Source organism: Quercus lobata, chromosome 2, assembly GCF_001633185.2.
Source record: "Quercus lobata isolate SW786 chromosome 2, ValleyOak3.0 Primary Assembly, whole genome shotgun sequence".
In the NCBI taxonomy this organism is placed as follows: domain Eukaryota; kingdom Viridiplantae; phylum Streptophyta; class Magnoliopsida; order Fagales; family Fagaceae; genus Quercus; species Quercus lobata.
The window spans coordinates 5563541-5578078 of record NC_044905.1 but is presented as its reverse complement, the minus strand read 5'-3'; the positions used below and the strand labels follow the sequence as shown (position 1 = coordinate 5578078).

At 33.5% G+C, this 14538-nt stretch overlaps 2 pseudogenes; both read left to right on the top strand.

Moving 5' to 3' along the window:
- Positions 1-4802: 4802 nt before the first annotated feature.
- The window catches only part of LOC115974211, a 32325-nt pseudogene continuing 22589 nt past the window's right edge, over positions 4803-14538 (top strand).
- LOC115974210 lies at positions 11297-13990 on the top strand (annotated as a pseudogene).

The window sequence follows — 14538 nt, the reverse complement described above, 5'->3', positions numbered from 1 at the left end:
CAAACATTCATACTAAAAGCCCTTCTTATGGAAGGCATGAACTTTTATTACTAAAGCCCTTTTTCTAGAAGGCACCAAGATCTCATATCAAAGCCTTTCTCTTAGAAGGCACAACTACTTCTTACAAAAGCCCATCTCTTAGAAGGCACAACTACTTCTTGCATAAAGCCGTTCTCTTAGAAGGCCCAAATACTCCATGCAAAAACCCTTCTCATGGAAGGCAACACTATTCATAACTTCACAACAACTAAAAGAGTATTATCAAGGGGAAAACTCATTTAAGTGCATGTTAAGAGGAGCAAGCTTAACCAGCCCCTATACACAGCTGAACATACTCTCTCTCCCTCCAGTTGCACCCATTTTTCCCCTTCAATCACAAAGCTATCATGGCAAACTATCTCTCTACCGCTGGAGTCATTCTACTAGAATCTTATCAGCTCACTGATGCTACACAGCTAGGCTGTAAACCATCAGAGATAAGTGACCTTGCTTCCTTATCTTTAAATTTACATTATTGAGTATATGATTACTTCACATTTAAATACATATTACTTTATTTCAACTGCTATTACAACTATTAACCAAGGTTTAAACTCCTTTAAATGCATGATATACTAGCCCTTACCGCTGGCATTCTACTAGAGTCCTATCGGCTCGCTAATGCTACACAACTGGGCTATAAACCATCAAAGATAAGTGACTTTGCTTCCATATCTTTAAATTTACATCGTTGAGTACATAATTGCTTTACCTCTAAATAAATTGCTTTATTTCAACTACTAATCAAAACTATTATATCAAACACATATTACATATTTATTCAACCGTTATCAAGATTCATAGACTTTAGCCTTAATGATTTTGTAGGCTTAAAAATATGCCAGTAGCCGTTGGACCCCGTGGCCCAATGTTGAGTTCCGAATGCAACTCCCCAAAAAGAACTCGGGCCTAATAAGGTCATCCCTCCAACAGACCACACGTGGCTAGGCAACCGAAAAAGGCCCCTGAACAATCTTTAAGTATTGATTATCCAGCTACAACATAATGGTTTGCTGAGTATGAACTCAACCTAAGGCTATATAAAGCCATGGAAAACAGGTAAAAGGACATGAACACATACAACCATACAAATTACAGTTTTTCCAGAAAGAGAATAAGCTAACTTAAGTATCGGAGGGTCCTAGGCAGGCCCCACACTGGTGTCCTTATCCATTGAATGCTTTCTGTGACACAGGTTTTACAAGTTGTCTTTCAACTGACAAGAAACATACTAACGAAGCAAATTCTTGTTTCATCATATAATACCAAACATCGGATAATTTCTTATCAATAAATAAAACAAATGTGATTATTCGTATTTAATTTCACGTGTTATTCATTATCTACATTGCGTGAATTATCAAAATTTGCCCCCATTTCATGATGTCAAATCGATTCACACACGTCATTTCATCTAATGGGCATTGATTTTTATTTTTTCGTGCACATGTGCAATTGTTTTGTGATTTTTAGTATTAATATCTAATTGATTTCAAACATAAGAAAAGAATGCCGATTCATTTAGGACTAATTAAAATCAGGCACAGTTATATAGCAAATCATCATTTTAATGTTAACTACCAACTAAACTAGCCGCCAACATGCAGTTCATTGCATCCAAACAAGCATGATCACAACCTCAAACTCTACACGTACGGCATATAGACATGGCAAAACGGGCGGGTCGGGTCGGGTTAATCGGGTTATGGATCAAACAGGTCACGGGTCAAAACGGGTCATTTTAAGCGGGTTGAAAACGGGTTCGGGTCAATCGGGTTGCGGGTCAGGTGGGGTTAGGTCGGGTTGACCCGTATTTTTCACATGAAATTTTTTATTTTTTATATTTTTTTTTTATAAAGAAAACAATATGTATTTGCCATTTGGATAGTTATGCAACATATTACTTGATGTAAAATGCATTATTTTGAATTCACTACTTATATCAAGAATAAACTCAGTTAAACTTATTAATACTTATTCAATAATTTTAAAATTATACAAATCCTAATATTGCTATGTAAAACAAAACAACACAAAGATAAGTAAAACAAATATACAAGTTTTATTTTTACACAATATCAACATTCCAAAAAAAAAATTACAAATGACTTATTGGATAACTCATTTGATAAAGAATAAAAACATATAAGAAAGTTACAATTTTAAAATTTAATTTTATAATCTATTATCAATTGTGGTTGACACTCTATTTCAATTTGAGATATACATTAAAGTTTGATTGCTTACTTATTTATACCTAGTCTCTTTTATGAAGATCATATCATTTTTAAGCAGCACACACTCTAGGAAATATCATAATTTATTTTGAAAAGCCGTTTATTTTGAACATAAATTATTAAAAAATAGATCTAAGCATTCATAATTTATGCTAATTTGATACTTTGGCTTTACTATTTTCACACTTGTGAATGTGTCTCACACATATCTACAATTTTAAATCTGTTTTTAACTTTACTATAACCAGATTATCTTGGCATGTACTTTGCTATTTGATATCTAAAAATCTTTACTCATTACAGAATGCTCAACCATTTATTTTTCAATTAATTTGCATGCAGTTATGTAAATGTATCAATTGCTTCCTTAAAACTCACAATAAACAATTAAACCAATATTGTCTTAATTTCACTATTTTTTTTTTTTTTTTTTACCCAAAAAAAAAAATTTTAAAAAAAGGGTTCGGGTTCGGGTTCGGGGTCGGGTTGACCCGCAAAAACACGGGTCGGGTCACGGGTCAACCCGTTTTTGCTTCAGGTAAAAAAAAATCGGGTTTGGGTCGGATATTTTTCGGGTCAGGTCGGGTCGGGTCAGAAAATTCTGACCCGTTTTGCCATGTCTAACGGCATATACATTATCTTTTGAAGCAAGTGAGATCTCTAAGCAATATATAAATGTCATCTATATACAAACCATTAATTAAACATGAAAGAGAGGGTTTATCTTACATCATATATATGATCTAATATTATTTGTAATGTTCTAAGTGCAATCACCCTTTGCATTTCTTTAATCCAAATCGTAAGCCATGCCATTATGGCATGGTCACCAAAGCTGATAAATTCTTTGCCGTAGTGGGTCACCCATGGCGTACTTATAATAATATGTTCATTATGTACTTGATCTAAGATCAGACTATCTATTTCTAAGCTTTAATAAGTTAAATATAAAAAAGTTCAGACTACATATATGCATTACTTTACGTGAAAATATTGGTATCTACCCCTCAGATTACGAGTCCAAGATGGCAAAGTTCGTCAGACTGCAGATAAAGCCTCATAAGTTCTTTAGGATAAAACCTAATTTATGAATGGCTAGGTCCCATTTCAGGTCTCTTTTTGCTAAATGAAAGATAAAGATTACATTTATTCATTGTACGTATTCCATCACTTAATGGAAACGTGTTACGTTCAGTTGAAAAAAATTAATCAAATTAGAGTAATGCATATTGGCTATCATATGCTGCTAGTGAACCCATTCTTATAGTACTACTATTAGACTGTTAGGTAGAGTCGGGTATACTATTACCATTAAGTCTTTTGAATTATGATCATCTTAAAGTAACTCTAGTTAGAAAATAATTTATTTTATAATATCTCTTTAAAGGATTGATAGCATAGTAAAATTTAAACCATTCATTTAAAAGTCAATAAATTCCATGATGAACTTGTACAAAAAATTTTAAAGGGTCTCAATTCTTATGATGTTCTGATACGTTGGTTGAGTTTGTTACAAAATTTGAAGCGTCCTTCTCTGCATAGATCAATCCATGATATTCGCAGAGGAAAGAAATCTTATTTACTTCTTAATTTGTTCTTATTTGGGTCCAAGTCCAACTCACATATAAGCTATGAAGCACGGGTGCATTTCGGGACTCGGGTGCGGGTGCGGGACTCGGCAATTATTAAAAAAGTAGGGTGTGGATGTGGCGAGACTCGGCGATTAAAAAATTATTAAAAATATTTTTATTTATATTTTCTATATATTTTTACTATTAAAAATTTTTAAAAAAACACATTACTATGCCTTTGAGGTGAGAATTTCAGCTGTTCCGGCTAGATTCAAGGCCGATTTCGACCTGTTTCGACTGTTTCCGCCCTGTTTCGGTCACCGGCCGATACGACCTAATACGGCCCAATTCTGGCCGAATCAACTCGATTCGGCGTGAATCGAGCCGCGTCGACGCGAATTGAGTTGAGTCAGCGCGAATCCGAGGGAAAAAAAAAAAGCTCAGACATGGCACCGACGCGCGAGCAACAAAGTCGGACGCCGCGTCCTGCGTCGGGCTGTGTCAGACTCGGGTGCGGCACCCTCCCAGCCGCGTCTGTGCTTTCTAGCATATAAGTGCACAACTAATCATAAAACGGCTTCCAGTTCGTGGAACTTATATATTGGATAATTCTCAGTTTCCCATGGGGGAAAATTCAAATTTCTTTTTGATAATTGAATCCAAAAAGACATACACAGACTAGGAGATTGTTTGGTCTAGAGAAAGATTCAACGTGAAACTAGATAAAGTGGAGTTTCTTGTTCTACCATGCACCTTTTGACCATTGCATAGTTCCCTGAACTTTCATCTTTCTATAACCACAACTTAAGGCTATAAATAGGTCGTTGATGGATCAAAATTCAAATGTAAGAACAAAAACTTAGCTTTCTTTGATCTTATTCCTTACAAAACCTAAGGCATTCTTTTATATTGCAACTTAGTTTCTGATCACTTGCCTACCATTTTCATCTTCCTTATGGAAAAAACATTGTCATTTCAACTTCAACCCCCAACTTATGGTAACTTGATCACCATTCTCAGCATGGATGGGGGAGGTATCAGGGGGATCATCCCTGCTACTATCTTAGCTTTCCTTGAATCACAAGTTCAGGTGGGGTTAAGTCTTAATGTATTCGAAGACATAATTACTAGCTAGCAGCTAGGGCTTTCAAAATATTAGTATTACGCAATTTCTTATACTTGAGCAAGTGTATATTATTAAACTAGATCCATGAAATAAAACTCGATCATTATATAATAATATTTATATAAGAATGTTGTGAATGTTTACAGGGTTGTGTTGGTCTTATGTAAAGTATTCAAAGACATAATTGGTATGGCTTTCAAAATATTATTTATTGCACAATTTCCTATACTTGTGGACGTGTGTATTACTAAACTTGATCCATGAAATAAAACTCATCTCGTATAAAATATTTGCATTAGAGCATTTTAAGTTAATGACATGTATATGTTTGAAAAAAAAAAAAAATATATATATATATATATATGTATATAATGTTATAACAGCCATATTAACTATACATAATTTGACAATAATGGTAGGAGTTGGATGGTGAGGACGCTAGACTTGCAGACTACTTTGATGTCATTGCGGGAACAAGCACAGGTGGTCTTGTAACTTCCATGTTAACTGCTCCAGATGAAAACAATCATTTGCTGCTAAAGATATTAAGCCCTTCTATCTTGAACACTGTCCTAAAATTTTCCCACAAAAGAGGTAAATCTTCATACTTGACTGCCCTTATATATGTATACACGTATGTATTAGAATATGGTATCAGGGTTCGGTGGTATATCTATAGCGACGGCTCTAAGAAAAATTTTTAGGGTGGTCATTAAAAAATTTAAATTATAAAAAATTTAATAAAACGATAACTTAAATATTTACTACAACTACAAGACGAGTCATTAAAGAGAGCAAAATTTTTGCGATTACAAAGCCAAAAAAAGTACCATTGTTGTTGTCACCATTAAGGAGATAACTCACAACCATAATATTCTTTTTTTAGTATCATTTTTTTAAGGAAAAATATAATTGGAAATTATTTTATTGAATAAGTTGAATGATCTACAAATTTATCTTTTTGTTTTATAGTAGGCTTTTTGTTGAATAATTTGTTCAATTCTTGTTGTTTGGTCTTATCTTGTTTTTATTTGATATATGTTTGTTGATTTTTGGGCTAATATTTATTGTTGTTATTTAAGCTTTTTTTTATTTAAAAAAAATGATTAAGGATTAGGTTTGGGGGTAGAATTAATTTTGAAGTAATGCTATGTCCACAACATTTTTATAATAAATCTTATGTAAAAAGCTGTTACTGGTGGGTAAAAAAATAATATCATTATTAGACCTAGATTAGAATCAGTACACATTGGATTTGTAATTCTCAAGTCAAGGTATTCAAAAATTTATTTGGGTAGTCACAATAAGTTATTTTAACATATAATTTTTTTTGGGAGAAAGTATATATATATATTCATTTTTTTGCAAGTCAGGGTGATCTTGTGACCACCCTAGCTTGCATCTAGAGCTGCCACTGTATATTTGAGCTTTGTTTCATGCTTTGCATCTTTTGGATTTGTAAATATTAACTAACCAATTAACAAGAGCATGCATATATTGGTTTCAATGGCAGAGGCTTTTGTGGAGCAATCCAAAAAATATACAGATCACTGAGAGGACCTAGGTATGATGGGCAATACCTTCACAAGGTTGTGAGGGAGAAATTAGGAGAGACTCGGCTGCATAGCACATTGACGAATGTTGTGATAACAAATTTTGATATCAGGCATTTACAGCCAACCATTTTTTCATCCTATGGGGTCTATCTCTTTAACTATCCAAAATCGTCTTATTTGTCAGCGCCATGCCACGAAGTTTGACCCTCTTGAAATGTTTCCTTCTATAGACTTGTATTTCTTCGTACTGTACAACAATTGAAATTTTGAAGTCTTACAAAGGAAATATATAGGGCTAGTTTAGAATAGACATTTTCCTTTGCTGAATAGACTTTAGAGTTTAGACAAAGAAAATTAATGACACTTAAAAACTTTTAGGTAACAGAAATCTTTCACTTTCAATGGCAAGGCAAACTAGAAAAATAGAACAATGACATTGACTCTGCGCCACTTAATTGACATAGTATATTAGGTTTACTATTCAAGTTCAAAGATTAAAATTATTTATGATGTGGTTATAACTCAATTTTTTCTTAATTCAATATAGGCAAAAGATATTGAAAAAAAAAAGAAGGAAATATTAATTTCAATTCACAAGTATATATACTATGATTTTTCCTTTAAAAAATTGTGTTGCATGGATGTTGAAACCTTATTATTTAATATTGTTCACTAGTCGTCTAGTCCCATAATTTGAAGTGCATGAAAGAGTCTAAGGAGCTTCTCTTGAAATAAAAAGCTATGGTGAAAAAACCTAATGATTTGTTTGTATAAGTGAATTTAAAGAGAATGATTTGGACTTTATTATTTAGTTCCAATGACTTGAATATAGAGTATGAAATTATTATATAATTTTTTTTATTGATTAAATTTAGGAAGAGAATTTCCCTTTGTTAATATGTGCATTTGAAGTGAATATGTAAAGATGTCATTTCAAATTCATATTATCACATGTTTTTGCTCAAGCAAAATTTTCAAAACTCACATCATCATGTGTTGATAAATTTATATTAAGCAATTTATGATAACGATTGTTTTTTAGATCCCTTGTTTGTAAATTCTCAAATCAAAACGCAACCTAAGAGAAAATTCTAACTTCGTGCAGGTGAAAAACTTCCCTTGTTTGGATGCTCGATTGTCCGACATATGCATCGATACTTCGGCAACTCCAACTTATCTTCCTGCCTACCAATTCAAGAACCAAGATAATGAAGGGAATGTTCGAAAATTCAATCTTATAGATGGTGGTGTTGCTGCAAACAATCCAGTATATAATCATTTAGAGAGATAAAGTAAATTTAAATTACATATTTGATGCTCAACTTTTGACATTTATTTGAAAATCATCCTTATATACCTAATGGATAAAAAATTTTATATATTGAACTGAATTCATGAAATTGAGGTCACTTTGATAATGTGGAGCTTATGATATGGCATGAATTATGTTTGCCATATTACATTTTTCATCGATCAAATGACATTTTTTTTTTTTTGGTTGAAATATTTAAAGTAGAGGGATTAAAATGAAACATTTTAAAGCATATAGATGATTTTGTAAAGAAAAGATCAAAAGTTGAGAACAAAATATGCAATTTATTCTGAAGTTAAAAGTTTCAATACAAGAAAGCCTAATCTTTATAGTGTTTTTCTTTTCTTTTTAGGGACCATGGTCCAGACATTATTAGCCATAAACCAAGTGACTAAACAGGCCTTTAAAGAAAATCCTGATTTCTTCCCAATTAAACCCATAGACTATGGCCGCTTTCTAGTAATTTCAATAGGCACCGGCTCACCAAAGACAGCAGAAAAATACAATGCTAAAAAGGCAGCCAGGTGGGGCACTCTGGGTTGGTTACATCATGGTGGTTCTGTACCATTGGTGGATTTGTTTACTCAAGCAAGTGCAGATATGGTAGATCTCCATATTGCTGTGCTGTTCCAAGCTCTCCGTTCAGAACATAATTATCTTCGAATTCAAGTAAGAAAAATTCTGGTTTTTCTCCAGGTTTATGTTGAATTCATATAAAGTTATTTAGTATTGACTAGTCTTTTGAAATATGACATTAGGATGACACCTTGACCGGGACAGATGCTTCAGTTGATGTGTCTACAAAACAAAACTTGAAAAAACTTCAATATATAGGAGAAAGAATATTGAAGAAACCAGTATCACGGGTGAAATTAGAGACAGGTTTGTCAGAACCAGTCGAAAATGGAGGCACAAATGAGGAGGCTTTCAAAAAGTATGGAAGAGCATGCATGCATTCACACGTACACAATTACATGCCATTATATTATATTTATATAATCTATAAAATATCATAAAATATATATTATGCCATTATCATAAAATATTTCTCACAATACTAATTTCGCGTAAAATTTTTGTTACTTACAGGTTTGCAAAAATACTCTCACAAGAAAGGATGCTTCGAGATGCAAAATCTCCACACACGAAAAAGCACTTCTAATGCCGATTACTACATCAGATTATTAATGATCTCCAGTCTATATGTCTAGTAGTCCAAAAATGGTACCTTAGGCTGTGTTTGAATTGGGTGAAAACCGTTTCCAGAAATTATTTTCTGTAAAATCCACGTGTTTGGCTGTCACGGAAAATGATATTTTCCGGAAAATGACTTCCGGTTGACCAATATTTTCACCTTTGACCCGGAAATGATTTTCTCCCTCATTTTCACTTCAAATCATTTTCGGAAAAAAGAGAGAGAGAGAGAGAGCCCAGATCAGAGAGAGAGAGCCCAGATCGCGCCGCGCTGATCTCGCGAGCTCCAGTCCGACGACCGCGATCGACACTTCGCGAGATCGCGCCGTCAATCGCGATCTCCAGAAGCATCGATCGCGATCTCGCCTTCGCGAGATCGCGCCGGATCAAGATCGTGATCGACGGCGCGATCTCGCGAACATGAGATCGCGACGTTGATCGCGATCTCGCCTTCACGAGATCGCACCGGCGAGATCGCCATCTTGGATCGCGATCGTTGATGATTTTTTTCTGGGTTGTGGCTTGTGTTTTTCTGGATTTGTGTTTTCCTTCTTCTTTTCCAAACACCAGAAAATATTTTCCGGAAAATTTTTTGAAATGCAACCAAACACATGGAAACATTTTCCTTTTCCGGAAATTAGCATTTCCGGAAAATATGTATTTTCCGGAAAACGTTTTACAGCAACCAAACACAGCCTTAGTTACTTTGCATAGAAAGAAAGATAGAAATAAATGTACATTTATTAATTCAAATGATTCTTTTGATTTTTTATTTTTGGTTTAAATTTCTGACTACAGTTGTGCGTACAAGTTGACAAGAAAAAGAATTCATTATTCGTTCATTGTTTTATGTTATGATGGAAAAGCTACAAACTAGCCACATGTGATTGCTATTTTTTTATTATTATTATTAAATGTGCAATAAGGTAATTAAGCTGTATGATTTTGAAGAAGAGCACTGCTTAATCAAGTCCAAAATCAAAAACATAAAACGTATAACCAATGAAACCGAAATTAATTTTGAACCTACAAATGCATTGTGACTCGTGAGTATGCAAGATCTAAATTCTAGATAGTTTCGATTATTTTAATCCAACATCACACCCTAATTGAAATTCAGAATATATTGTAAAACAAGTTGTACCAAACTAGCACTAAATTAACATTTTAGATTTGGATTTACTATTAATTAGATCTTATTTAATAAATTTAATGTGTAAAAATACATTAAAAAATGACAATAATTTAAAATTTGACCAAAATTTAGTAAACTATATAAATATTTTGAAACTTATTATTGTGACGAGAATAGGAATTTAGATCAAATGTTTAAAAATATCAAAAATGAGTAGAATCTTAATATACTTAGTAATTATATACAACCATACCTATGAGATGATAGATTTTGATAAGAAAAGTATGAATTGCTCAAAGGAACCTAAATGACCTAATTAGAAATGTGACCCAATGAACATCATTATGCATTATATCTTTCAAAAACCGGCGTGATCAAAATATTGAACTTTCTGCATTCCAATCATCATAGTTTGCTAATTATTGAGCGCAACAAGTAGACATTTGCCCTAGAGTGTGCACATGGACACTTACGCACTACAACTTGAGATTGAAAATCAACAACTAGACATTTGCCCTAGAGCGTGCACATGGACACTTAAGCACTAAAACTTGAATTGAAAATCAACAGAACAATGTTAGAGGTGCCTAACTTTTTTACATGGACTCATACTAATACCATCATTTTATTATACATCAAAACATATCATCTCCACTGTTATAAAAGAAGCTGTGAAAAATTTTATATCCCTAGACTTATTGAAATTAAACCAAAAAAGAGTCATTGGATAGGATTTTTATATCCAAAATATTGCCCTTGCTAGATAATGAAATCCACTATCCACATTGCCATTAGGATATCATCACTTCACCTAATTCTTCTTACCTACAATTCTCCTGGAGTCTCAACTACAATTCCTGTATATGTAGAGCCTAAGATGCAATTTCTTCTTTGCTAAAGAAAGATCACTATAAGGAAATGGAATACTCTGTTGAAACTGTCGATGATAAAGCTACATATCAACTCAAACCATATTGAAGAAACCACCATGTATGCATATGGTCCATATTACAGCATTATTAGTCCCATAAAAATGATGAAAATGTTGAAACTTAACTGGCACTTGAAAGCTTAAAGGATTATAAATAGATTGGCACTATGTAGTTTCCGGCAGCACAGCAACTAACCTCCTAGCTCCATAATCATATTCTCATCCCAATTCCTTATGGAAAAAGCAATATCACCCCTGCGGCCTCCAACACATGGAAAGTTCATTACTGTTCTTAGCATTGATGGAGGTGGAATAAGGGGGATTATTCCAGGAATCATACTTAGCTTCCTTGAGTCTGAGTTACAGGTTACAATATTGTTATATACCAGCCAGTTGGCACATGTCATCTATGTGTATAAAGTTCAAATATTAGTTTTCAATCTAAAGTTCTTATTTAATAGAACAGAAACCAATCATTGGTAGCTTGCATAATTGCTTTTTCTTTTTTTTTCTTTTTTTTTTCCAAATAAAAAATGGGTTTGATTAGTAACTTTCATCCCAATATAGTCATTTACAAGACATGCGTGTAGATTAACTTCTAGAAGACCATTTGACAAGCTTGAGCTTTATAAAAATTGACTACAGTGGTACTACATATAAGTCATTCAAAATAGTAATGGCAATTAACATGACTATTTTTTTCACATGGTTTTTTTTACATTTTTTACCTTGTGGTGCAGAAAATTGATGGCCCCGAAGCTAGAATTGCAGATTATTTTGATGTGATCGCAGGGACAAGTACAGGAGGTCTTTTGACTACCATGCTAACTGCACCAAATGAAAACAAACGCCCCATGTATGCTGCCAAAGACATCAAGGCCTTCTATTTTGATAATGGACCTAAAATCTTTCCTCAAGATCGGTAACAATTGAGCCTCAATGTTTTTCATGCTATCACTATGTCTTATTCCATATTAAATGACACTATACTAATATGCTTAAGCAACAGTTCTCCATTTGCTCAAGCAACAAAATTGATCAAAGCCATAACAGGACCAAAATACGATGGAAAGTATCTTCATAGCCTTCTGAAGGAAAAACTAGGGAATACTCAATTACGCCACACACTGACCAATGTGGTAATCCCAACCTTTGACATCAAGCAACTCCAGCCAGCCATTTTCTCCAGCTATGAGGTTTTTAAATTAATCCAAGTTTTTAACTTTACCTGAAATTAATCCAGTCTAATGAGAAGGAATTAACACTTCACATAAACCAAAAAGAACTAACATATATTTGTATCCATGCCTTAATTAGGTGAAGAACCATGCACACTTTGATGCCTTACTTTCAGATATATGCATTGGAACCTCAGCTGCCCCAACATATTTCCCTGCCCATAATTTTGATACCAAAGACTCAACTGGAAGAGTGAGAAAATTCAATCTTATTGATGGTGGTGTAGCTGCTAATAATCCGGTAATAAGTTTAGTATACGTCGCTTTTTTATTCTCTCTGAAATCATACTCTCTTATCAATATCATTGTCTAATTCTCATATGATTCTGTAGGCTTTGATTGCCATTGGCGAAGTGACAAAAGAGATTAACCGGGGGAGTCCTAACTTCAGTTCCATAAAGACAGCAGATTATGGTCGATTTCTGGTTCTATCACTAGGAACTGGTTCAACAAAAGTTGAAGAGAAATACACTGCCAAAGAAGCAGCTCGGTAGGGTATATTCGGGTGGTTAACTAGTGGTCACTCTGCCCCATTGGTGAATGTGTTCACTCAAGCAAGTGCTGATATAGTGGACTTTCACCTTTCTGTTGTTTTTAAAGCTCTCGATAGTGAAAATAACTACCTCCGAATTCAGGTAATAATTAAATTTCAATGCTTAAGTCCAATGTGTGCAGATACTACTATACACAAGTTTTATTAAATTCAGTATTTCATTGATTGATTTTAACTGATGCCTTGAGTTCAAAAAGTGACAAATTAATACCACTAGTTTGGCAAATTAATATGAGAGTGACAAATTAGTTACCACTTGTTCTAAAAGTTTAAGTCTATGGAAAAAGACAACTTTAATCATTTAAAAATTATTTTAACATTGACATTTCAGGATGATACACTAAAGGGAGAAGTGTCTTCTGTTGATATTTCCACCAAGGAGAATATGGAAAATCTTGCAAAAGTTGCAGAAGGATTATTAAAGAAACCGATCTCGAGGGTGAACTTAGAGACGGGCAATCTGGAACCTTCTAAACATGAGACTAATGAGGAGGCTCTCATAAGGTGTAAGATTATTCAAATTTTTGTGAAGTAAAAAAAATCTGCATTGTTAATAATAACAATAGCTTTTATCTAAATAATGCAGGTTTGCAAAGCTACTCTCAAAAGAGAAGCACTGTCGCGAAACCTCATCACTGCAGAAATGAGATGCGAAACATAACTGATGCTAATCTAAGAACTGCAGAAATGATATAAAGTTAATGTAACATATTTCCATGGAACTTTGAACAGGCTTCCAGTGCAATGAAATGGAGCCTAGTCAGTAATTTGCTCGATTCCTCTTGTTAAAGTCTAAAAGACTGTGTATTAAACTATATAGAATAAAGTACAAAGGTCTGCCTTTTATATAGGTAGACAAGATACATTGTATAAGTAATATAAGTGTAGTGGAGACCTAGAATAATTGGCCTAAGCGCCTTGGGCTTATATTCTAACAGCCTCTCACAAATTCATTTGGGTGAGTGGGGACCAACTTGAATTTGGCAGCTAATGCACTAAAACATCTTGGTGGAGGAAGTTTGGTAAAGATATCAGCTAGTCTTGTGAGAGAGAGATTGAGCTTTAAGTTTTAATGTATTATTTATTATTGTTCTTGTTCTTGTTTTTAGTATTTATTCTAATTGGTGTTTTGTTTATCCTGAGTTGGATCTATAGCCATCCATGTGAATTGTATTGTCTTTGCTCTGGCAGCAAGCCTTCAGCCATGCATTAAAAAAATGTCTGGCCGCCGGGTATGGGCGCACTTACCCTTATCAAGAATGTTATTGTTAGTATTATCAGTTTGTGCAGCCAAAATTGGGTAATAGAAGACTCATCTTTCACAATTTACTTATTTGGCTTCCACATTTGTGCATTTTCCTAATATAAATTAAAAAAAAAAATTTAAAAAGCCAAGCTTTAAACCTTTAGTAATATATCATTACCACTGCGCACCTTTGATGCGGTGGTCACTCCAAAAATATAAGTGCTTTCAAGTTTCTAGGAAGAAACTTCACACACATATATACTTAAATTATGCTATAGTAAATTCTCTATCTTGTATAAAAATAAAAAAATAAAGTAATATATCATTTATTATATACCACCCGTGCACTTGCTTTTGTGATGTATGTTTTTTTTTTTTTTTTTTTTTTTTTAAATTTGAT